Source organism: Nyctibius grandis, chromosome 5 (genome assembly GCF_013368605.1).
Source record: "Nyctibius grandis isolate bNycGra1 chromosome 5, bNycGra1.pri, whole genome shotgun sequence".
NCBI classification, from domain to species: Eukaryota; Metazoa; Chordata; class Aves; order Nyctibiiformes; family Nyctibiidae; genus Nyctibius; species Nyctibius grandis.
The window spans coordinates 80,056,924-80,084,127 of record NC_090662.1 but is presented as its reverse complement, the minus strand read 5'-3'; the positions used below and the strand labels follow the sequence as shown (position 1 = coordinate 80,084,127).

The 27,204-nt window shown below is 40.2% G+C and overlaps 1 long non-coding RNA gene across 2 annotated transcripts in view; it reads left to right on the top strand.

The window, feature by feature from the left end:
* The window catches only part of LOC137664333 (uncharacterized), a 111,739-nt gene that overhangs the window by 61,959 nt on the left and 22,576 nt on the right, over positions 1 to 27,204 (top strand). For both annotated transcript variants that reach the window (XR_011048280.1, XR_011048279.1), the window contains one exon: positions 9,185 to 9,295. This is a non-coding gene — a long non-coding RNA (uncharacterized lncRNA). The remainder of the gene's footprint in view (positions 1 to 9,184; positions 9,296 to 27,204) is intronic.

The following is a 27,204-nucleotide window of genomic DNA, read 5'->3' as shown; positions in this document are numbered from 1 at the left end:
CTTTTCAATTATAGGCATACTTCAGTGCCATTTCTCAAAATGTGATGTACATTGCATTATTTCACAAAATCACAGTCTCATTTAGATTAGAGGTACGGGCTTCCTAAAGCCTCATATGGTTTGTACAGTATACTCCATCTCTATAAATAAATAATATATGACCTTTGTACTCTAGAAGCCTAGTAAAGACCCTGGCAGGACATCACACAACCTCCTAATATAACTTCCCAGCTATTTGTGGAACTCCATGTCACTGAGAAACAGAGTTGGAGGTGACAGTTCAGATTTTGCATCCTCCTTCCGGAGGCCATTTCAATCATGCAGCCAGTTATGTATCTTACTGTGCGTTTATAGCTTAAGGAGTCATTCGCAGTTGAAAATAGTCCTGGGCACAGCGAAGATGGACATAGAGTGCAGGCAAAGGTACAGCTCTGTTACTGCTTTAAGGTACTGAAATTAAATGTATGTTTACTAGGTTTCTGTTTCAGTGAAAATTATTAAAATAATAAGTGTGATTATATGCAGTTCAGTAAAGATGCAATTTAGAGTGTTAAAATATTTATGTGAACTCTCAAGTACCATCCTAAGTAGGTGTTACATTAAAATTGCATATTAAAACAAAATACAAATTTCCCTTCCCTACCTAATGTCAGTTACTTAATTTCAATTACTGAAAATATTTTTCAGTTATTTTTCCGTTCGATGATTTTTCTTTAGATGAATGAACTTACAAGTTTAATGAACTTAAACTTATAACCTTCAATACTTAAACTTCTTTGTACTTTGATAATTAAAATGAAAAAAAAAATGTGTAAAATGCAGGCATACCGTTTTCACATAGCCATAGTGTTTTCAGATGTTCATCCATGTTGCACTGTTCTGGAGTAACTTATTAATGTTGGAAGAAGGTATGCATCCAACTATAGGAAGGCTTTCTTAAGTCTTTTTGTTGGGTGTCAGTGCTCAAGTAGGATGTTTAGCCTGGGAGTACGAAGTGAGCAAACCTGAGCATCCTATTGCATGTGCTGGTGGATTAGCTTTTGTGTAAAGGAGTGGTTTTCAGACTTCATAGGTTTGTGACTGCTAACAGATTCCAAAAGAAGAGTAGGTATTTAGATCCTCTTAGGTCTTTAGAAAGATTGGGTTTCTGTCCAGCATGTATGAACTTGCTCTCTGAGCCACCTGCCATAGAGCTCATTTCTGTGTCCTCCTCGGGCCACACAGTGCAGGCTGTGAGCTACAGATCTCACGCCACCCAGCTTTTTAAGCAGAGTGGCTGATGGTCTGCAGCCTTTGAGAGAAACAGAGGCAAAGAGGACATGGTTTTCTAGGCTCGTACATACAGACCAGCATGCAGGGCACCACAGCTAGCTTTTCTTGGTGATGGAAGTGGAAACTGGATTTGAGCAGATACACTCATTGCAAGGATGTTTGTTTTTCTCTTAACTAGGCTTCAGTGGGTTTTTGGTGACTGGTCAGCGTAGGCTTCTCTGAGATGTGGAGAACCACTCACATGCATAATGTTAGTCGTATGCCTGAGCTTCTCAGGTCATTCCCGAATTCTGTTACTCATGAAAAGTACAAAGAAGTGCATTGAATTCATCCCATGCGTTCTACTTTTTCAGGGCAGGAGTACAATTTAGAAGTAGAGCTGAGAATACAAGTTCTATTTGCATTGGGCTTCTCCAGTGACACTTGCTGAAATAATATTAGTTAGAGTGCATGTGGTAAAGCAGCCACTCAGTTCAGTGTAGGATTCTGAAAAATGCAACAATATTTCAGGTGAAAGCAGCGTATACCGTTAGCTAGTAAGAAGCAAAGATGGTGATCTTTTTGTAAACTGAATTTTCCTGGATTTTAGACAGAATTTGTGTTTTTTAAGGTTATACCTGCATTAGTGGTATATACTAGTTGGTACATCATTTAGTTTACATATTTCATCTACATCCTTGGAGCTAGATACAGGTGTGTTAGTGTCTAGTAGGTATCTACTTTGAGGATATTTTTGTCAATGATTAGACAAAGAAAATTGAAACTAAAGACTTCCTCTCAGACTTTGCGGTTCTTCCATTGTTTTGCTGTTGAATTAGTGAATGCTCAGTGCAAAACAGCAACAGAAAACTTAGATGCCATTGAAAGGGAAACTCAAATACATTTTATGGAGAGTTTCTTTTTCTTGCTTCCTTGTGATTACACAAACACTGTATTTTTGGGAGAGTAAGCTAAAGTTCTAAGGGCAAGTCTCCAAACAGAGACTTGGTTTAGTCACCGGTCTTCGTACAAATTGACTTCTCTTGTCTTCCCTCCTTCCCTGCTGCTGGAGCTAAAAATGGTTTGCAGCATTTTGGAGTCCCAGAGCTTGTGGCCTCAGTTATGTGGGTATATTCTGTGAGAATTAATAGTGCCGCTGGAATTCAGAGTTGATAAATGCTACTATTATTTTACAATTATATATTAAATGTTACCTGTATTACTCTCTCAGGACAACACACTGCACTTCCAGGGAAGAAACACATGACATGACATGAAGAAAATGAGAACATATTTAAATAGAATGTCTCCAGGATAGTCTAGGGAGAGATTAAACTGGAATTCAGCTGAAGTCCTTTGTAGGTACGTGCACTAGTGAAGAATTAACAAAATGGGAGAGCTAAAGGGATATGCTTAGCTTGCCGTTTTTCCCCCCAGCTGGTACAATTCAGTATATAATTTCTAATATAATGTCATTTGAATATTGTGCTCTGTTTTGGTTTGCTTTTAGTTTCTTTGAGAAAATAATTCCAAGGCTTCTTTTCTTTTCCTGCTGTTGTTGGACAAGGTTTCTTTCAGCAGTGCCTAACTGGTTGACTTAGGATACGAAAAAGTGCTGTGAAATACAGTGTATAAATAAACAAAATCAGAAAGGCTTTTTTTGTGTTTGTTCCCCACTAACTTCTTCCTGTGATAATAATCTCAGTGATTATTTATAACTGGACGAAAACAGTGTCTATCTGCACGAATACCGAGAAGACACACCTGATTTAGTTGTGCATGTGAAGAAAGGGAACTACATAAAATATTTATCATTCCTCTTGTTAATTCTTGATTGAAATCCATTGAGCATTGTTATTCTTTTGCTGGTAATACACAGACAAAAGAGCAGACTGTCACCAAAGACAATTCCTTAATTCGTATTTCAGAGGATAAAAACGTAGAACATGTTATTTTATGGAGATGTATGTGCATAGATAAATATACATTGGTTATAACGGATACGATGCAGTAAAACTCTGAATAGAGTAAAGCAGAAAGAAATCCCTAGTGGCATTGCAATACATAGATTGTGGTTACAGTTAGAGAAAACTTGTTTAATCTGTGAAATTAGCACTTGCTGTTTGTAGGCATACAAAACATGGTGTAAACGCTGGCACTGCCTTTTCTCAGGGAGGCAAGAAGTTGTGGTACTTAATGTGCTGTAGGGCACATGTGGCACATGAAGGAGATAACCATAACGTAACTGGCTTTGAGAGTTTGGAGAAAAGGCAAGGCATTTTATGTGCAAAGGATTGGGCTCATATTGGATTCTCAGTACTGGCAGCATAAAACTTTAATTTCCTTATAGAAGTTTGAAATGATAGGTCTGATGGTGAAAGCTGAGTATTGGTTTTCTTTTTAATTTATTATTTATAATTTAGAAAGTTGTTATTTATTTTAATTTATTTTACATTATATTTTAAAAATATTATCTATTCTTATTATCAAAAAATATTATCTATTATTTATCACCAACCCAATTCAGCCAGTCCGATGCCAGGGCCAGTAATAGGTGCCCAGAGACTGGAGAAGGATGGCAGGTCGGCAGGAGAGCGCCAGAAGAGCCACGGATAGGAATTTCAGGCAGCAAGGCAGCTTCGTCGGGGCCCCAACTGAAATGCCTCTATGCAAACACACGGAGCATGGGGAACAAACAAGACGAGCTAGAGACGTGCGCATACCTGCAAGGCTACAACCTTATTGGCATCACAGAGACATGGTGGGATGACTCTGATGACTGGAGCGTTGGAATGGAGGGATACAGGCTTTTTAGGAAGGACAGGCAGGGGAGACAAGGAGGGGGTGTTGCGCTCTATGTCAATGATCAGTTTGAGTGCTCTGTCTGGGGAAGGAGGAGGAGGTGACAGAAAGCTTATGGGTCAGGATTAAAGGGCAGGCAGGGATGGGAGACATTATAGTGGGTGTCTGCTATAGGCCACCTGACCAGGAAGACCAAGCGGATGAGGCCCTCTACAGACAGATAGATGTAGCCTCAAGTTCACAAGCCCTGGTCCTCACAGGGGACTTCAACCACCCTGACATCTGTTGGGAGGACAACACAGCTGGGCACAAGCTATCCAGGAGGTTCCTAGAATGCATGGATGACAACTTCCTTCTCCAAGTGATAGAGGAGCCGATGAGGAGAGGTGCCATGCTGGACCTTGTTCTCACCAACAAGTAGGGGCTGGTGGGGGACGTGAAGCTCAAGGGCAGCCGTGGCTGCAGCGACTGTGAAATGGAGGAGTTCAAGATCCATAGGGCAGCAAGGAGGGCATGCAGCCAGCTCACCACCCTGGATTTCAGGAGAGCAGACTTTGACCTCTTCAGGGACCTGCTTGGGAAAGTCCCTTGGGATGAAGCCCTGGAGGAAAGAGGAGCAAAAGAAAGCTGGTTAGTATTCAAGGACCACCTCCTCCAGGCTCAGGAGCAACACATCCCGACAAAGAGGAAGGCAGGCAAAAACACCAGGAGGCCTGTATGTATGAACAAGGAGCTTCTGGATAAACTCAGGCACAAGAAGGAAGCCTACAGAGGGTGGAAGCAAGGGCAGGTAGCCTGGGAGGAATACAAGGAAATTGTCCGAGAAGCCAGGGACCCCGTTAGGAAAACTAAAGCCCTGATAGAATTAAATCTGGCCAGGGATGTCAAGGACAACAAGAAATGCTTCTATAGGTATGTCAGTGATAAAAGGAAGACTAGGGAAAATGTGGGCCCTCTCTGGAAGGAAACGGGAGACCTGGTTACCCGAGATATGGAGAAGGCTGAGGTACTCAACGACTTTTTTGCCTCAGTCTTCACTGGCAAGTGCTCTAGCCTCACCACCCAAGTCGCAGAAGGCAGAGGCAGGGACTGGAAGGATGAAGAACCGCCCGCTGTAGGAGAAGATCAGGTTCGAGACCATCTAAGGAACCTGAAGGTGCACAAGTCCATGGAACCTAATGAGGTGCATCCACGGGTTCTGAGGGAACTGGCAGATGAAGTTGCTAAGCCGCTACCCATCATTTTTGAGAAGTCGTGGCAGTCTGGTGAAGTTCCCACTGACTGGAAAAGGGGAAACATAACCCCCATCTTCAAGAAGGGGAAAAAGGAAGACCCAGGGAACTACAGGCCAGTCAGTCTCACCTCTGTGCCTGGCAAGATCATGGAGCAGATCATCCTGGAAACTATACTGAGGCACATGGAAATCAAGGAAGTGATTGGTGACAGCCAATATGGCTTCACCAAGGGCAAATCATGTCTGACAAATTTGGTGGCCTTCTGCGACAGGGTTACAGCACTGGTGGGTAGGGGAAGAGCAACTGATGTCATCTACCTGGACTTGTGCAAAGCATTTGACACTGTCCCGCATGATATCCTTGTCTCTAAATTGGAGAGACATGGACTTGACGGATGGACAACTCGGTGGATAAAGAATTGGCTGGATGGTCGCACTCAAAGAGTTACGGTCAACGGCTCAATGTCCAAGTGGGCACCAGTGACGAGTGGCATTCCTCAGGGGTCGGTATTGGGACTGGTCCTGTTTAATATCTCTGTCGGCGACATGGTCAGTGGGATTGAGTGCGCCCTCAGCAAGTTTGCCGACGACACCAAGCTGTGCGGTGTGGTCGACACGCTGGAGGGAAGGGATGCCATCCAGAGGGACCTTGACAGGCTTGAGAGCTGGGCCTGTGTGAAGTGCATGAAGGTCAACAAGGCCAAGTGCAAGGTCCTGCATGTGGGTCAGGGCAATCCCAAGCACAAATACAGGCTGGACGGAGAATGGATTGAGAGCAGCTCTGAGGAGAAGGACTTGGGGGTGATGGTTGACGAGAAGCTCAACGTGAGCCGGCAGTGCGTGCTTGTAGCCCAGAGGGCCAACCGTATCCTGGGCTGCATCAAAAGAAGCGTGGCCAGCAGGTCGAGGGAGGTGATTCTGCCCCTTTACTCCGCTCTCATGAGACCCCACCTGGAGTACTGCGTCCAGCTCTGGGGCCCTCAACATAAGAAGGACATGGAGCTGTTGGAGCGAGTCCAGAGGAGGGCCACAAAGATGATGAGAGGGCTGGAGCACCTCTCCTATGAAGACAGGCTGAGAGAGTTGGGGCTGTTCAGCCTGGAGAAGAGAAGACTCCGGGGAGACCTTCTAGCAGCCTTCCAGTATCTGAAGGGGGCCTACAGGAAAGCTGGAGAGGGACTTTTTACAAGGGCAAGTAGAGACAGGACAAGGGGGAACAGTTTTAAACTGAAAGAGGGTCAATTTAGATTAGATATTAGGAACTTTACTGTGAGGGTGGTGAGACACTGGAACAGGTTGCCCAGAGAAGCTGTGGCTGCCCCCTCCCTGGCAGTGTTCAAGGCCAGGTTGGATGGGGCTCTGAGCAACCTGGTCTAGCGGAAGGTGTCCCTGGGCCTGTGGCAGGGGGGTTGGAACTAGATGATCTTTAAGGTCCCTTCCAACCCAAACCATTCTATGATTCTGTGATTTAAAATAATAATGTTTGCAGTACATATTTACACATATATGTATATATCCATTGTAGAAAAAAGTCTAGGAAGAAAAGAAAATAGATTTTGATCTGTTCAATTTGACACTGTAGGAGTAAGAAAACAGTCTATTCTTGGGAGCCTAATTTGTACTGATGATGATAAAAATAATTTTGGGGAGGGAAAGAATGTATCCGAAGCTGTTTCTGGAAAATGTCATTAGCAAGACTAAATACTACTCCTCCCTTAAAAATAAAATCACATTAAAGCACCCTGCAGAGAGTTTTGCTCTTTGTAGCCAAATCATAACTGTTCATAGGCAACTGTCAGAGTCCAGGCGAGGAACGTACTAATGTCTCTCTGCATGGGGGCAAGCCTAGTGAGGCACACACACAACTTTGTATGATTCTTTAATTCATATGTGCATTTTCAGTGCAGTGCTTTGAGGAATAACAAATGTTGGGCCTATTCAGTCCCTCTGGCAGCGGGTGCTTAATGAAAACTGTATCATGAATTATACCTTAAAACTCAGCTTCCTGGTTTACTCCCTTTGACTTGAAGGATGCAACCAGGCTATTTTTGAATGGGTTTAATAGCTTTTTAAGCTGTAACAGAATATTTTTTTTTCAGTGTTTTGGTGAATAATTACAGCAGCTGCTATTAAGAGTATTTTATTAATACTAATTTATGTCTTTAGAAATGCAGAAATATAAGAGAAGTTATATTCTGTTGCTGTAGTGTTATTTAAAACTTTTTCTTCAAGACAGCAAGCCCCATCAAAACTTACTTTTAGTGAGCCCTACCTTGGGAAAGGTGAAAGGATATGTGAATAATACAGTAACAACCACTGGCTGATGTTATATTAAAAAGCTGCACTTGCTTACCAAAATGGTAGGCACATCATTACTTGGAATTAGTAAGTTGTGAAGTTTTAAAAGCAGGAAAACACAAATCAGATTCCATCATGGGTGTGCTTTCGTACTTAATTAAAAGATATTTTGCCAATGACATTTACAGGCTGTTTCACTGTTGGATATGCTGCTGCTTGTGTCAGCAGTAGATGTTTGCACAGCTCTCACATGGGAAGAATGAGAAAATGTATTTCTGCATAATGTTCTGAAGAGCTATAAAGTGAGAGTTCAGCCACCAAAAAAGGAAGGTCTCATATCCTGAGTATAACTTAATCTATACAGAAGATGGTTAGATTATTTCAGTGTAGATTTTGGCACCAGGTCTTCCTTAAAGCAAGGCTTGTGGAGTTTTTTCTCCTAACAAGTTTACAGACCTGAGGATGACAGAAAAGACCATGATTATAATGTGTCCAACTTAACAAGAGTGGTCCTAGTTTTCTGAAGCTAAAACTACCTTCTCAATAACTTTCTAACAGAGAAAGATGGTGTATTTTTGCTTTTGGTACTGGGATGCTTGGAGTAATTACAAACATTGCAAACATTATTATCGCCATGATTGGATTTTGCAGCTCAGTGATGTAATGTTAAATGCACTGAACAGTTCTGGTAGAACTCTTGGAACAGTCCTGAGGGCGAGTTTAGGATTGTTCCTAGACAAAAATGCGTAGTGTAAAAGGTAGACGATTTTTTTCCCACCAGTTAGTTTCTCGCATTCAATGCAACAGGATTTCTTTGCTTCACGTGCTTTTTCTGGGTCTTATGGCAACTGAGGAAACAGTTGATGCTAAAAACCAGAAAGTGTAAGTTACATAATTGTTGCAGAGATCATCAGAAGACTGTGTTCTTTCTATACAGTCTGACATTGCTGTGTGGTGACGGAAATTCATTATCAACTTACACGGACTCTTTCTCGATTTTGATAAAAATAATGATCAGATTATTAACATATAGAATCAAGGCCATGGAGATTAATTACATTGATACTTTGGGTTGCTGCCTTGCATGCTCACCAGATTCAGCTGCAAAAAGCTGTAGCTTTTTGCTTTTATTGAAGTATTCCAATCATTATGAAAGTGCATGAGCCATGCTGTTCATAAATACAAATGTGACATTCTTCATAAGAGAGAGGTTTTGAAATGGTCACAGTGAAAATCTGAGAGTCAGAAATAGAAAATTTTCCAGTTTATTTAAGCAATGGTCATATTTTGAACAGCATGCCACTGAAAACAGACCTAACAAGAAGAAATTAAGTGAACTTCAGCCTTATTCTTGGACATCAGCTGAACAATGTTATGAGTAAGAAGCTTTTGTAGGTGAGACTTTATTTTAAAATTGCCTTCACTTAGATCCGTCTTGTATGGAATCATTTGGCACTAGCTTCTGATGAGTTGGGATGTTGTCTTCGACAGCTCAGTGGGATTTTCAGATATGTCGGTACTGAAGTTTGACAGTGCTTGTGTTCCCTGAGGCATGGAGAATATAAGTAATTCTGAACAAAATTCTTTTCTTTATTTCAGATTCACTGATCACATGCAAACCAGAGTCTGCTTACCATTGTCCATTCCAGATGTGATGTCAAAGCAAACAAGGGAGACTTAGAAGTAGTGACTCAAAAAAGAATTATTTTGGTAAGTCACCTAATGTGCATTAAGAAGTTGAGAAAGTGATCTTTCACTTGAACAGTTTTTTTTCTACTACTTTGTAGTTAAAAAGTATGCTTTTAAGAAACGTTGCTAAAAACACAGTAGGCTGATCACATTTTGGAAACTGTTTATCCTTTCAGAAGGCTAGTGAGTCAAAACCAGTACCTTCCTGCAAGGTATGGTTAGTTAGAACATCCTGCCACAGCCTAAACTTCTGGAAAATTTTGCAGTCCCTCCGCGTTGCATTCTGGTTTTGGTCAAGTGTAACACAGTGCTCTTCCTATCTATGCAGCGTCCATGTTCTTCCAGAGTTAATTATTCACATGTTTTGGTTAGAACATCTTGGTAAGCCTACGTTCCCTCAGCATGTCAGAAGGAGTATTCTCATATCCACTGAATAACATAATCTGCTTGCAGAATTTCTCATTGCCTTCCAAAATATGTATTGATTACAGCAGGATTTAAATAAAACAAATCCCAACACACACCTAATTCCTGTGTATTCACTATCTAAATATGCTTTACAGGTTTTTAATCTCCTTCCTGAACACTTAAAAGCTTGTTTTTTAATGTGGTAACCATATGGCTTTAATACTATTTGTTCTTAAATTTACTGATACTCTCATTCTAGCATGTACAGTTCTCTTATACCTCAAGGACTCTTTAGTTGTGCTAATATAGCTAAAAATATGGCTTGACTTTATTAAAGCCTACTAATGTGTTCAAATGGGATTGAGAGGTCACACAGTTTCCCTTCACACCAGTAGCAATCAGTTCTGATATGTATTTTTACATACTTACATTGAGCTATATTACAGAATATCTATGCAGGTGATGAAAAGAAAAAGCTGTGTAACTCTTGTGTCACTGGAAAGTAGGGTACAGGTGTGTACCCTACTCAGGTCAGGCTGCATATGAACACGTAGATACCACCTTGCATTACATCTACAAGACAATTTGTGAAGAGAAAATTATTTTGTACCATCATGGGCTCCTGTCCCATTTTTATTAATGTCCCAAATTTGAGAATCCTTACTGAAACAAAAGAGAATTTCTTACTATAATGCCTGGGTGTGAGACAGAGAGCCCTTTCTGAAGCAAAATAACACTGTCTAAGAATAATTTGGATAAATTCTTCCTTATTTTTCCACTCTCTAGAACTCTTATATCTACCCACACATGCACTTATTTTTCCCCTGGAGTTTCTTATAATCTGATGTTTCAAGAACTGCTGCACTTTCTTCATGTTCTTTATCCCAGTTGGGCCCAAGTAATCAGTAGAAACTACAGACTTTCCCTTCATCATTGTATCTTACCACTGACATCTTTGTAAGTAAGGAATAGATTACGACTAGTGTTGTACCACTGTTAGGGCATGGGAGTGTCTTCCTTCACTTTCTAGCCTTCTTGATGTTGTTCTAGTCACACTGTTCCCTAAACAATTCTAGTTGACATTATGTATCCTCTGGACTGGTGTGTACATGCTGTTCCCTGCCTGTACGTGCTTTATCTGTTTAATTAGAGCCATGGAAGACATCTTGTACACCTCAAAATAATGCTTCTTGGCACTACAGTTGGAGGAACATACCTGACATCTACCATAATCTGGGATATGACAAGAAGAGTAGAGACTAGCTAAAAGGAGGGATTCCCCAAATCTTGGTATATTTCTCATGGTACGCACATGAGTAAAAGACATCTGAAAAATGCATCCAAATGCATTTATCTTCTGCAAATGCAGAGCCTGGAATACTGTGTTCAGTTTTGGGCTCCTCACTACAAGAAAGACATTGAGGTGCTGGAGAGAGTCCAAAGAAGAGCAAGGAAGCTGGTGAAGAGTCTAGAGAACAAGTCTTATGAGGAGCGGCTGAGGGAACTGGGGTTGCTTAGCCTGGAGAAGAGGAGGCTAAGGCAAGACCTTATTGCTGTATGCAAGTACCTGAAAGGAGGTTGTAGCAAGGAGGGTGTTAGCCTCTTCTGCCAGGTAACAAGTGATAGGATGAGAGGAAATGGCCTCAAGTTGCACCAGGGGAGGTTTAGGTTGTATATTAGGAAAAATTTCTTCACGGAAAGGATTATCAAGCAGTGGAACAGGCTGCCCAGGGAAGTGGTGGAGTCACCATCCCTGGAGGTATTTAAAAGAGGAGTAGGTGTAGTGCTTAGGGATATTGTTTAGTGGTTGACTTGGTAGTGTTAGGTTAATGGTTGGACTCAATGATCTTAAAGGTCCTTTCCAACCAAGATGATTCTGTGATTCTTCTGACACCCACACATGCGCATTTACATTACCAGTGCATCAAGAAAGGTCATAGTTGGTTAAATAAATAACACTGGTATTTTGCAAATGAGCAATTAAGTTATTAAAGAAGCCTCTTTTCATATAGCTGCTGGCTTTGATCCTGCTTTGCATTATTTAACACCAAAGACTCCAGAGTGAATTCTTTTTGTCAGTTACAGAGTGTGGCTTTGCTGTGGTAACATCTCACGTGACCTCCTCGAGCAGGGACAGAGCAGACTGCAGGCTGATAGGAGTAGGTGCTGCACTTTCCTATGTCTTGGAATTGTCTTGGTTGTCTTCACAGCCTCTCTCTTCACCCACTCCCGTCCTTTCTGGCACCATTCCTTCACTGGTTTTGTCTGGTTTCCGGCACAAAGGTCTGTGATCTCAGTGCAGTATGTGCCCTCTGCAGTAGCTGATTTCTGTCTCGATTGGCTTTTCCAAGGCTCTCAAAACATTTGCTGCCTTCACCGCCCTTCCTCACTTGTATCTCCAAGTCAGAACACTGCCTGCACAAAATATTTGGCTTGATATAGGTCCCATGACATAAGTCACCACAGACAGGAGAGTGGTAAGCCTAACCTCTGAAATTGTAAAAGCTGATTGACAAGTGGTAATGTCCGTTTATATTGCAGTTTATCGGAAGGGATTCCAGGAGGGAAAAAGTTAAAAAATAATTCCTGTGAAATTCAGAATTACATTAGTTTTTTTAAAAAATATGAGTTAATGTTTACTGTAAAATTCTTTTTTGACTACAGACTGAACAAGGAAGGAAACAAAACACTTGAGTTCTTTCTGTGAGGCAGCTACTTTCTCTGTGCCTTTTTCTTTCCTCTGTTTAATTCCCAATACCCTAGAGACAGAGTTTCCTCCCTTAGCAGGGACTGTGACCTTAAAAATAGCTGGCTCCAAAATAAACATAGAAAAAAAACGCTTCAATTGTTTCAAATACGTGGTAAGTAACCAAAACTGCATCCATGCTAAAGCTGAAATTCATAATCTTTTGGAGCTGCAACTGGGACTTTTGTTTCTCTGAGAGTTAGCATTCATTATTTTGTCTTCATGCTGCATGCCTGCCTCTCTCTCCAAAGAAATTTGTTAAAACTTAGGATGCCATGCTTTTACAAAAATTTTGCAAGATTTTTAGAGGGGACAGTTACATTTTGGACGAGGGCCAGGTGGGGCATCAAACAGCTAAGGAAGTGGTGATCCTGGGCTGTTTTCTTGGCGTTCTCCTGATGGTCTCTTTTTGTGCTGGTAGACATCACAGCTGCCTGGGGCCAGCTGGAACAGTTGACAATTTATCGAACAGAAAGCTTGTTCTGTTACTTTTGCTTCTAGCTTTAAGACTCCGATTCAGCTGCATGGAGGAGGCTGTCCAGCGTGGACCTCCCCTCTGCATTGGGGCCATGGAATAACCCCATCCATAGGCTGTCTCATTGTCACCACTGCCACTGCTGCCTTCACTTCCATCTGCAACTGGACCAGAGTTCACAGTTCATACAAAAGCTTTTTCCAGGAAAAGTGCTTACCATCAAACAGATTTAATAGGAGGGGGCGAACCAAGCCCCAACCTGTTACATTAATGGAAGGCTTGTGTCCCATACATTAAAGTGGTTGTTAACGGCTATACTTTTGATTGAGGAGCTCTTGGTCATATATAACCAGTAAGGACAGAAGGGCAGGAGAAAGCACACTCAAGTCTGCAGGTGACATCCCCTCTGACAAACAAGTATTGCAGAGGAATATTTTCAGTCTGGCCAATGCCCTCTCATGGAAAAGTTAGTCAGGTGTTACAAATACCTCTCACTGGGCAGAAGCGTCTTCTGACTTTGCTTTGGAAGGTTTAAAACTGGTACAGATTCAAGAGTAACAGTCCATTGTGTTTTCAGACACATTTCAAACCCTTCTCCCACAAACAGACACCAAGTAATGCCTGTGCAGACTGTCACAAAATGCAGGTATTCCCTCTGCTTTTCAAGGGCTGCGTTGATATTGCAGAGGGGAATTTTCTACCTCTCCCCATATGAATATGCCAGCTATATGTGTGGTGTAGCAAATATTTAGGCACTTGAGTATCTTCCTTTGAATGTAGTCTAAAATCCTTCATTTATTTAGAAAAATATGTGTTACCGTGTTTTGAAATCTCAGAATAGGACTATGAAACTTCTTTGATTAACACAGACAGCTTGGTCTTTAGGTGTAGGGGAAAGAGGAACAGCCAGAAAGTGAGCAGAGGGAAATAGCAAAGGAACATTTTGTGTACTTTTCCATCTAAGATATTGCAGGATTTGGGAAGGTTTTTTTAATCCGTCGTGTTAGCCTAATCTGCAGGGAACTCATTTTGAAATTAAATATACCAAAGCATTTATGATTTACAAAGAGGGAAAAAATAAAAGCCTTAAAAAATATCTTGTGTTTGATCTATTTGTCGCTGTGAAAATATTGACAAAAGACAAAAGAATGGCCTTCATTTAGCTTATTATTATTGGCTTGCTTTAATGCTTTCTTATTAAGGGCAAACTCCCATTAAGATGTGAGATTAACTCTTTCACAGTTGTGAAGGAATGAAAGATGGAATCTTTGAAAGTAAAACTCCTGTAAACAATGGTTCTAAACTAGATAATCTTTATGTGATTCCTACTCAGAAATATGTAATGTGGCAGAGGGAAGCTTCTAAAAGTAAAAAATGTATATGGAATAGTTTGTGCAGAATTTATGCTTCAAAATATCTTTAAAAAGCAGCCTCCCATGTAAAATCAGAAGCATGGTGTTAATTACACAGTTCTAAAAGTGTTTCAGAAAATAAATACTTTATGGGAAAAAAAAGAGCATAAAAGTGTGCATGTGTAAAATAAGGATCTGTCTTCACTGAAGTGTTAACTACAGACTCAACTCAAGTGTTACTGGGACCTTAACTTCATTCACCTACAAAAACCTCCAGTTGTGCGGAGTGGTGCTTTTCACTTGAGTCAACAAGTCCTTCGGGAGCCTGTTTTGAAGAACATAGCTACCGATGTTTGGTAGTGCAATAGAGAAGTGGCGAGAGACTTCAAACTGGAGTTAACACAGTGCATCAGCTGCTAATCCAGTCATGCTGTGCTGCTAATCAAATCATCCTGGTAGTCCAAGAGCTGTTTTTTGGTGTAGTCACTGTCGCACAAGTAAGAACTAGGTTGAAGTCCATGCCAGAACTGCAACTTAGCAGAACGTACCCAAACCAGGTCTGGCTGGCTGGTCTGGGTCCCAGGCGTTGTCTGGATGTGGCAGTATGAGAGATCAGCTTCTAAGGAAGCTAAACCAGTCCCTTGCGAACACCATGCTGCTGCTAATGCTACCTGTGCTCATTAGTTTGAAGCCCGCTTAGGTAGCTGAAAACTCATTAAGGTTGGCAGGAGAATGATTACCAAGCTCCGGGTTAGTAATGTGATGCCTGATGTTGCAGAGGAGGCAAACCTGAAGTTTGAGCTGTCTGTTGTCGCTTTACAGAGAGACAGATGTTACTGTTGCCAGCCTAGAATTCCTAAAAGAAGTTGCTAATTTGAACAATTTATTCCATTAAATTCCCATAGAATTAGCATTAATAATGACACTAATTGTATTGTTATCACTGTAGTATCTGAGAAAGCCTGTTGGCCAGAATGTCGTATGAACAGGAATGTCTGTTGGGATATTTAATTTCATCTCCCTTGACAATGTGTGATTGTTCTCTTTTGTACATTTTCTGTTAACTATTAGTGGTCTGGATAACTTCGTGGAATAGGTAGACGTCACTCCAGGCCAGCACGAAACACACAGAAGTCCGTATCTGAAGAATACCAACATGCAGAGAGAATTGAGAGAACTAGCATTTCACTCCAGTGAACCAAGAGGTTCACATTTTCCTTCCCCGAATTTCCTACCAGGCTCTGGTTATTTGTACTGACCAATACACTTCCATGCGTCTGTAATAAAGAGTAAACTTTAGGATTGCTGCTTACACTGCAAGGACCTGATCCTGCAAAGACATACCTCCTTTGGGCCATCTGTGTAGTCTTGTTTGAAGACTGTTTGCTCAGATGTACAGGATCTACTCTCCCTTGGCATTTCACGAGTCTTTCATCACTGCCTCACATCAGATTTTAACTGATGCCTTGGTCTCAGTAGGTATAGAGCTCTTAGCATTTAAGGCTGCATCCTCGCAATACTTGCGTTATGCCTTGTGTTATGCTTATTTTATTGGAGTCCAATTAAGAGACAGGTTTTGATTGGTTTGCCATGGGGGCACAGAACGAAGTTATGGATGTAGGAGGTCTTTGTAATAAAGCTTACAATAAGCAGTAAGCTTGTGCTTGGAGTTGTGGACCAGAAATATCACTTCCTTGCAAAATTCATTCGTTGTGCAGGGTTCTCCTTTTTTTTCCTCAGCTTCTTTTTGTGTTGTATTATTTTGTATCTTTGGAGTTGTGGGGTGGATTTCTTTGTCTCAGGAACCTGCAGTATTTAAAATATAGGGGGACATTGCTTTGTTAAAACAATTCTTTTAGTTGTTACGGCAACTGGTCTTACATAAATGATGAAGAGAAGAGGAACGTATATAAAGAGATGCATTAGGTCATAATGCTAAATCCAGTACTTTTTAAACTAACAAGAAGGCACTCTGGGGTTTGTTGTTGCTGTAGAACATTTTATTCCAGGTGATTTTTACAACTTTAGTATTGTCCAGGTCCACAATCAAAAACAACAACACTTGTATGCTCACAGCTGTATCAATTTGACTCTCTCATCTATATAACTATTAAGCTCCTCCATTAGGAAATAGATTTGTCAAAAACAAGCGCAGAACTCTATAATAAAAAGCCAGATGTGATACTTGGTGATTCTTCACAAAATATTTTTCTGCCCTTCTTTTCCAAAACTTCACTCAGTCAGATAGGCAGAAACTACAAAGATAGGGAGAGTGCTGCAGTGACCCTGAGGTGATCTGATTAACCATTTAATACAAATGGTTAATTTTCTTACAGCTTTGCTGTGTTAAAGGATAATTGGAGACTTGGAGGGGCAGGGGATATTATTCTAGGATCAGCATATATAATTTCCAGCATTTACAAGTGGTTAAGGAATAGTTCACCGAAGAAGTAGAACCCCAAAGACCAAAACTGTGCTGACAGACTTTAGGATTCTTTCCCTAGTGATTTAACAGTAGAATCAAAATTAAACAATACTAATATTTGTTTACTTCTCAAAAAGTTTACTACACATAAGAAAAACATGTCAAAGAAATGTGCCATAATTATCATGTGTAGTCTTTTTATCCCTGTTACCTGATTTTCAGTATGATTTCTAAACCTTTCTCACAATATTTGCCAGTTGTTTTTTAATCTTTATTCTCATCTGTCTGTAATCATCTCGCTTTTCCTATCCTCTCTTTTTTTGGCTTACAGTCCTTTACTCTTGTTTCCTGCATGCCTAAATTAATTTTCACTTTTTCCCTTACAACTGCATGTAGATCCTTCTGTTTTCAGTGCTAGTAAGAAAAGCCCTTTCAAAATATAAAATATTATAAATTCCCTACAGGATACAATTATTCCTATTCTAACATACAGCAAAACAAAGCTAACAAGTTATGCAGCTGTAGACCACTGGTGCCCATGCAAACGGTATTCTTCCACACTGGTTTCCCTCTCTTGCTTACAAGCTGCTCTTTATTGTGACCAGAAGACTGGGGCTGCTCAGAGTATTCTGCATCAGCTAGCTAACAGATGCCAAACAGCACAGAGATTCACACTGTTGTGAACTAATATAATAACCCTCATGGAAGTGACTCCAAGCCATTTAGTGTTTCATCATCCTTGAAAGCTTGCGGTTGTAGAGGAGATGACTGAAAAGTGCTGTTTGAAGAAAAACACTGCTTCAAACCTTAAACCTGCGTGATTGTTCTGTCTTTTTAATTCCAGTTCTCCAAATTGAAGGGCTAGAACCAACTTCTTTTTCATTCCCTCGTGATTGTTGAAAGCAAGCCTTGGTAGCTTTGGTGGTTGTAGAACAGGGGCTGTGATACAGCCTGTGGGGATGGCACTGCATAACTTCTAGAAATCAGTGTGAGTAGTTGCAACAACAGCAGTGGGCAGCAATGTTAATGGGGAGCCTACAATCTGCCCACAGCTACCTCACTTAGGTAAGGCAAAAGTGTAATGCAACTGTGCCTCTAACAGACCTCCCTAATGTTTTTATTTAAATTAAAGCTGAGCAGTAGGGTGTGTAGACTTTTGCTTTTTCAAATGTCAGCAAGTGAAACACAGTATGTTCTTCCCAGGAGCTCATGCAAACATTTTTTTCTTAATCTTTGTCTTGCTGTGTTTAAGTTTGCAGCTGCTGGATTCTGCTTTGAGTTTCAAGTTCAAAGGCACCCAGACGCTCTTTGTGAAATATCACAGAAACCACTGAACTTCACCTGGCTTTGCAAGGAAATCTTGTCAAATCATGAATTTCCCACACTTCCAGTGTGAAAACTTGTGTTGACTCAGAGATTTTTTTTCCAGCTCGGATTGGAGTTAGCTTAACTCTGAAGGATCACAACCCTTAGGGAACTTCTGTGTGAGCTTTAGCCTGTTTTCAAGTACGCAACAAAACTCAGAATTCTTTCCACAATTTCGGGGTTTTGTAACAAAAGCAAAGGACAACTGTAATCAACATTGCTTTTAAATCGGTGGTTTTAGAGATGGGTCGTAACCTTTGAACGTAGCATCTGTGTAGCAAGCTTGGCAGGCATCTGGATTTTGGCAGGTTTGTTCAAGTTTTGAAAGAGCTGTCCCACCTGTTGTCACAGCAGCGCGGCAGATTGCTAGCCCCGCCGCAGAGATACGGGACACTGCAAAATATGTCTCGGAGAAATAACATCTCCCGTAAAACACAGAGGGCTATATTGTGTTGTAAGAGACAGCCTTCACGCGAGCACTGGAGGGGGTTGTGTAGCAGCTGGACTCTTCAGACGCCGTCTCTCTCAGGGCTTGCTGTAGCACAGTCTGGAGTGGGACCTCCACCATATGTTAACAGCATCGCACATGTGCCTGTCCCGGGCAGCTCTGGCTCCGTCGAGGGTACAGGCTGTGGTAATAATTCTCCTCCTGTCCTTTTATATATACTACAGGTCTAGGAGGCCCAAACAAATCACCTTTCACTTGCTGTATCTCTTACTTGCTTGTAAGAGAAGGGTCAGTGTGTAGCTTGGAGATTTCTCACCTGTAAAAAGCACAGAGAGATACAGTGTTACTGGCAAATGTGTCACAGTCATATGTAAACTATAGTCTAAATTCTTCCCTTTTCTGAGAACATTTTGCCCTCTGGGGGCTCAGAGTCGTTTTCTTTCAACCGTCAGACGTACCAGCTTTCTTTCATTTACCAGCAAGAGATAAAGTTTCAAAATAAGCTTCTCCAGGCTGTTTTTCTAGGTAGCTGGTTCACTTTGCCACCTGCACTCTGGGAAGGATTACCTAACTTCGGCTTTTGAGTGCCATCCATTTCTTCCCATTCAGTCGCCTGTTTCAGGGCCTGGTTCGTTGAACATCAGGTAGCAGCATCACACTGGAGTGCTAGTCTTCGTAAGAAAAGAGGAGTGGGAACAGAGATGCAGTGTTTTAGCCTAATCTCTTCTAAAATCAATGTATCATCTGTGTAATGCCTGTCTTTTCAGCATGCCTGTGTAATTATTCCTTACCTTTTCTGTTGGTTTAAGTTCTATATTACAAGTCCCTCAAAATCAGAGATGCATTTAAATTAATAATGATTATTTTTTTCGTTATATAATTCCCGGGTGTTTTTTTGAAACCTGTGTCCCCCTTTTCAAAAATAACATTACCCCAGCCTCTTTGGTCATTTGGTGTCGTTAAAAAATGTAAGCCAAATTCCCTCAGCCATTTTTTATTCATAGGAGGGTAACAAAAATGTAGTTTTTCTGTGTTAAAAAGTGTAGGTTTGGTTTTGTTTTTTTGTTGTGTTTTTTTTTTTTTCCTCAGGGAACAGTGTAAAATGTCTGAATGTTTAAACCTGAAATTTGTCAGGTACCTAAATCTTTAATGAGTATTATGGCTTTGCAGTTTTTTCTAAAGATTTACATATTTTCTCCTTAGGATACATCAGTTGCTAATACTTTTAGGAGCAGTCTGGTGGGCACATAATTAAAAAAAAAAGGAACATGCTTATTAATTCCTGGGGTCTTTTGCTTTTATCAGCTACGGTATTACTTTGTTCTGCTTTTGCTGTCCCTAGCTTATTTCACATTACATAGTTAAATTTGAATGAAAAGTTATCTGCAGAGATGGAGGTAGGCTTCATTCTTTAAATGTTCGTTTGCTGATTTTATTGCAAGTGCTTTTAAAGCTGTGCTAAAGAGTGTAAAGTTCCTGGAGCTGTAATAGAAAACATTAGTGTCTGGACTTTCAAGGGAAGAATGTGGTTAAGATTATAGCGACTGAGTCACTGTCAATGGGTGGTCTTGAGTCCATATGGCACACAGTAGACAGGGGCACAGAAGAGCCTTTGCTCAGATAGGTGACAAGCTGCGCTCGACAAAGTGAAAGTGTTTGAAAAGGGCCGTGCTAGACTGTATTTTGCCTGCACGGGGGTGAAATACGGTCAGGTTGCTTCTCAGTGCAGCTTTGTTTTAGCTTTGCTATGAAATAAGATAAAGGATTTGCTTAAAAGCTCAGTTGTCGCAGTGCTACATTCTCCTTTTGGCTCTTCGGATTGCTTTGTTTCATTCGGTGCATTTTCATTGTTCTATTAGGCTTTTAATGAGACAGTTACAAAATGTCTGCCTCACTCTGACCGCCATTTTGTAGCCTGATTGTTGGATAATGAAGACTGTGAGAAATAGAAAATAAACAACGTGGCATGGAGGAGATTTCAAAAGGAGTACAAAATCTGCATGTTTTATTTAGACGCTTAATTGTTGCCGACTGGCTGCATTTAAACAAGCGACTTTACAGTGTCTGGAAGAAAACCAGCTCCCGAATTTGAGGAGCTGACCTTGGGTAGATGCCATCAACTGTTCTTTTCTATTGGCACGAACATGCTGCTGGCAGGGTCTCCCTGTAGCTGCAGTCGCTCACCCAGCTCTGAATCAGAACCTGCTTACACTGTACTCGGCCACCAAATTATGCCATTTATTCCAAATATTATTTGTAGCCCCTTCAATAACCAAGAGTTGATCTAGAATATATGGGATATTTAAAAATAAGAACCTTCAAAATAGCTGTGATTAAGCTTCTCCCATAGAGCAACACATAGTGTTGTTCAGAATAAAAGGTGGGGAGGCTACAAGTTTGCTGAAAGCAAACTAAAAATGCATGATGGGAATTGAAAGGACACTATGGAGTTGTTACTGTGGCCGTATGGGTACAGTACTCACTGTGTGAGGAGTGAAGTTAGTGGCATTTACTTGCTTCCTTTATGAAAAACTCTGTTTTGTGTGTATAATGTGGGCAAGGGGGATGGGACAGGACGCTTTACATTCACAGTAGGGTGCAGCTTCAAAGCTGTTTAAAATTCTGCCATTTCTTAATGATAATAGTCAATCCTAGTATCAGGACGGTACTTCTATTTTTAAAATGCAATCAATCATTTTAATACATTGCACCCTTAGTGCCAAACACCTCAGAAAACAGTGTGTATGGCAATAAAAAGAAAGCATCTGAAACTTCTTCTATAGAGTCATTCTTCCTTTCTTTCTTACCCATACACATACAGTGAAATCTCAAAGCTGCAAGAAAAATCTAGAATGACATAACAAGGGAGTAAGTCCTCCAAACAAGACCAATTGCCAGGTGGGGATTGCTGTTATGGTCTGAGCAAGGAGGGACAGAGAAATTGCCACACCTGACAGTTCTCTCTAGAAATACAGGATGTCCTGGTTTGTTCTTGGGTTTTGTTGGGTTTTGGTTTTGTCTTTTGAGGTGGGAGTTGCATACAGATGCTAGACTTTCTTTTAAGAAGATTACACTGAAAATTGCTTCTTTCTGTTTTCTTCTCAGGACAGTTTCCTATGTCTACCATGCTCTTTCAGAAAGCTGTTCATATAGATGTACTAGAGGCTGTAGGTAATTCAAGTTCAGTTTCTGCCTCTGCGGCAGTGATTCACACAAAAGCACAGAAGTGTCTTGTGCATGTGTTCTTCACCTGCAAAGTACGGATTAATGCTTCCTTATCGATAGTGCTTATAAATTACTTTGAAGTTCCTCCAATGTGCTGCAAATATACTTATCACTGTTGTTAGTGATACAAATGTGAACTACGTGCCTCAGTCACGTTAATGGTGTATTAACTGGGAGGATTTTTAACATAACTTGAATATAAAAATACCAGCACCATATTCCAGCAAATAACCAACTACAGTGAGAGCATACCTCTGTAAGTATATTACCCATATTTCCACTTCCATGTGGATCTTCTCATGAGTGAGCTTTTTCTTGGTCATTAATTTTCTGAGACTGACCCTCACCCATTGTATTGATCAAAGGCTTTGCTTTTTTTAAAGGATCAGCAAGAAACAGTGATGTTTTCAGTCATCAAACTGGTAGGACCATCACATTGGACCAAAAATGGCCAAAATCATCTCATATGAATTGTGAATTAATTTCAAACGTTCTTGTTACCCCAACAATAAATAAACAAGGAATTTCTGAAAGAGATTTTCAGTTTCAGTTGAACAGTAACCTCCACAAATGGGTATTTATGTTACAAAAAATAACACAATGCAAAGCAAGTTTAGTTGAGGTGAAGTTGGAGACAAAGGCGCAAATGATCTGGACTCAGATTGTAGGTTACAGAGATAAGACGTCTGTATTTCCAGTCAATTCTCTGAAGGTGTAACTGGGAGTTAATAAGGTTTGCTTTCCACTTACAGAAGAGCATTTTTTACTCAGTGGCTGAGATCTAGGTGCCTTGGGGGATTAATAAGTTTTTTTGCATTAATTCAAAATAACCAACTTGGAACTACAAGGCAGTTTATGATAGTACTTCCTAACCTTATGCATTCATAACTGTAATAGAGTATTTTTGTGATTTTTGCATATAAATACATCCTTCCTAGGGACAGCTGCCTCAGCAAGCAGAATACAAAGATTCATGCCAAGACTTCTTTAAAACGTTTACCATGTTGATAAGCCATATCTTAGGCAATATCTTAAAGGATTTTTTTGAAGTAACAATAGAAAGGGCTTATATTTTGTGTTTGCCTGGTCCACTAGGTCCCTTCCCATTACATGTTTCATTTCAACACGCAGCAAGCATGTTCCACTGCTTTCTTGAGATGCGTCTGCATTGCTGACATCTGGAAAGCAGCCATACGGGGTTCCACACGTAGCTTTTGGAAACACAATTTGCTGATGGAACGATCCAGAGCAGACACCTCTTTTGGCAGAACTTTATTGCCATCTATTTTTAGTTGAACTCTTGTACATCAGATTACTGTGTGTGAGCCACAAGAGTGTGGCTTGTAGACAGACGCTCCAAGAAGAAAGGAAGACTTCTCTGTGTGGTAGTTAAAGTGCTTGAGGGTGAGTTATCTGCCCGTACCTTCCGTGACCTGCCTCCCTCTCATTAGTATAATGTCACAAACTGTATTCAGAGTTGACAAAGAAATTGGAAGGAAAGTGGGATTTACACTGTCCTTTCTGTTATCCTCATGAGACATGGGAGCACGTAATGAACTTTGGAGGACAATGCTGGGCAGAATACTCCAGTTCTAAAATAGCAGACATGATGTACTCCACCAGCAGAGCACACACATGAACAATGCATCCTACAACTGAATAGATTAATAACTCTCTTTTGGGATCTCTCAGCTGAGGTCTGCAGCTTTCCAATAATTCTAAGAAGGGCTGTTGACTGTTGTTCTGCCCAAAGCCAGGAAAAGGCCTAGAGTTTTCCCAAATGCTAGGGCAGTGGAGAGGATGAAAAACCGTGTAGATTCTCTGCAAAATTTTGCAGTCTCCGTTTCTGTAAGAAACTGCCTTTCTCAGAGGTTTGTGGAAGCAGCTTGTTTTTAGTGACATTGATACTCGTGCTTTTTAAGCTTATTGCACATTTATGTAAGTATGTGTGGTTTTAGTTCATCATATTTAAATACCTATGACATAAATGAAAGACTTAATAGGCCTCTTAGTAGGGTATGTTGTTAGTATGTGTTTTGGAATTCATCCTACAGTTCTATGCGTTGCTTGTTTGAATGGTAGAGGACAGACTATCATGGTGGAGTATATCAAGCGTCTGATTCTTTTCTGAGCCTTTTCTGAAAAGAAGATGTTGGATATAGGAAGAGCATGGCACTCAAAAACTTAAGTTGTATTTGAATATTTGAAGTGCCATTTCTGCAAAATGTATCATATATTTACCACACAATTGTTTTAAGCTCCAAAACACATAAAGACCCTCCGTGAAAATCTCATTTTCTTTCATGAAGATGCTTGGGCTTATTTTGTAATTGATTTTTATTTTTATTTAAGTAAGACCTTTCTCCTCTGAATGTAGATTGCAAGTTTTTGCAAGTAGTTTGCAAGCAATTAGTTTGCACAGTGTTTGGACACTCAAAAGGACTTTACAGATCAGCTGTGGCTAGGAATGTAAGCTAGTGCCAGGTGAATGGCCAGCTTTCATTCCTTTCCCACAGTTAATGTCAAAGGGTCAGAAATGATCAGATCAGTTTTTTAAACAAAATTGTAAAAATTGCAGCGCCCATGTTTCCAGAAGCGAAAAGGCTTGCTAACATTCAGCATCAGCTGTGTTAGGCTTCTTGTGGTGATGACTTTTTATTTGGGTATTTTTTATCTGATTATTCCTTCTTGACATTATGTTACCAGAGTCATTTGTTCAAAAGATCTCAGGGTGAAGACCTCAAACAAATGCCAGTATTTAAAGGTCATTACCATTGTTTCCCTTTGATATTAGACACCTGTTTTCACATAGCAAGAAGCTTTTTTTGCTTCTACTTTATCAGGTCCTAGTTATGATAACATGTGTAGCTTGAGTAGATATACTTAAGATCTAGTCTGGTATCCAGATACAGCTATAAACCCCTAAAAATTGCATTGCATGCTATACCAGTCTTCCTACCTATATCGATCATTTTTGGATAACAGATTCTGAGAGCGCTTGTGTTATTAGAGAAGATAGAAATGAATTATTTGTGTATTCTCATATGCTTTATTAAAGCAATCCTATGTATTATGTTCCCATCTTACTCTAGATATTGCAAAATACTTTGTTTACTTGCTTTATCATTTATCATGCAGTGTGGATAGTTGAAGTCATGACAATCCTATTCATCCTTTATACTTTAATACTTGGTAGAAGGTTATGTTTACATTAGAAAGATCATAGTTTTTCTTACATGAATTACCAAGTAGGTGAGTGTTATAATTGTTATTCAGAGCTTAGATGATTCATTATTGATAGAAAGTGGTGTTCTTTTCTTAAATGAATGGGCTGTTTATTTGGAACATTCAGTGTTACAGTTGTCTTTCCAGTGATGATGATTTGGGGTTTGGTTTCTTTTTTAGCAACTAAGAATCATTCTAGCAAAAAATATTGGTAATCCACCACCAAACTTTGCAGGTTCCTGTTTTACTGCCAGCCCAACTTTTTGTATAGACAATATCTGCTATCTTTGGAGGAGGCAGATTAGCACGCTGCAAAAGACGGAAATGTCATTAAAGAATTCAGCAAATCTGAGAGACTTTTGTGCTGAATCTTTGCATTTGCAAATTCTCGTTCACCTGAAAATTTTCTATGAAAGTTTGTTTATAATTATAATTAAAATATTGTACATTCAAAACATCTCCTACTGGACAGGCTCAGTCTGCCTTCACCGAAATAAATCAGCACACAACCGACAACGGTGCACTTTCAGTATCCAGCAATTAGACTAGAGAGTGTTCTGGGATTATAGTAGCCCAGTGCATTGATGCTAATGTTCTTAGAAGAAAAAGTACTCCACTGTAGACTTGTTATGTCCCAGTTTATCATCCACATTTTATTTAAGAGTATATGGCTTTTTTGTTTGTTTTTTGTAAAGGCGCTTTCTATGCACTGTTGATGCTGCAAGACGTGGAAATTAGGAAACTTGTATATTAACATTTCCACAGCACCATAAAAGATTGTGGAAAATGTGCTCTTGCCAACATAACTAGTATCCAAAAATGATGCATGTACAATATACGGACAAGGAAATATTTAAATGTTGGTAGGGAAAGTTAAGCTTTTAGATTTCTTCGGTGTTGTGTGTTTAAATATTCGACATTGATGTTGTATAAATTATGGATTTTTTTCTTTGTTTTTTTCTCCTTGCTTGCTTATGTATTTTACAGGCTCTGATCTTCTGGCCACAACAGAGCAGACAGAATTACTTGATGTTGAGAACCTTGTTAATTTTATGGCCCGTTTTCACATGGAGATCAGCTTTTATTTCCCCTCTCACTCTTTATTCTTGATTCAATTGTTAGTAAGGTTTACTGAGCAAAAACACTGGATGTATTATGGGAAGAAATCTAATCAATGCAGCAGCAAGGGACAGTCCTTCAGAGTCCTCCGTAGTGGCTGTGAGCCAGACTAGAGGTTACTACGAGGTTACTCTGTCTGACTTTAACCAAAATACCCATCTACTTCTGAAAAGGCTGCTGGCAGCCTTGTACGTGTGTAATAGAAGCCTCATTAATATAAGCTCCCGATATATATACACCTGTTATACTAGCCCCCAGCACAGAGCCTGTGTTTCCTATTTTAAACACTTTGCATGTCTGTCTACATTCCCTTCTGTCTGCAGTTGCTCTAGTGTGGTACTGCAGAGCAACTCGTATGCAGTACCTCCAGGGAATGTAGAAGGCTAAATAAAGTTGTGGCAGATGTCAGCGCACTTTGCCAAACGCTATTTTTCAAGTTAGATAGTTTGAAAGATTCATTGGCTAATCCAGACTTTGTGATACAGAAGTAACTTCATTAGTAGCCTCTTTAAGCGTGCATTTCTTTAATGCCTGCTCCTTTTTCAGGTATTGATGCAGAGAATTGCATCGTGCATTGTATTACATGCACATACAATTGAGTATGTGCATTGTATGTGTGGGAAATCTTTATTTGATTGGCAAAACTCTGCTCCTCACCTTCCTCCCAAACCCCAACCCTCCTGTTCATGTATAGAGTTTAACTCCTCTTAGAGTTGAACTATTTGAAAGATACAGCACTTCCTTAGGGCTTTTACCTGTTTTGGCTCTGAGTTCTAATATATCATTTGACAGCAAAATGACTCTAAGATAAACTTTTCCCCTTTTATGAAATATTTGTTCAGCACCTTCCAGAATATGGGTTTACCTCAAAAGTTACATATCTTCTTTGTTAAAGACAAAAAAAAAAAGGATCAAAAGCAGTATCAGATACAACTGCTGATTTAGCACAGGAACAAAAGCTTAGCATAGCCACGGAGCCGTATACTTTCTGGCTACCAAGCTTGGTTTTCCTGACCAATGCGTTGGGAATCATGTGTGTCAGTACTTCTTCTAGGCCCTTGCCACATTTTGCATAAAAGAGCAGTAAATTTGCTTCACATAGCTCTCAAGGAAAGTATGTTTTTCCCCCAAGCATGTCCAAA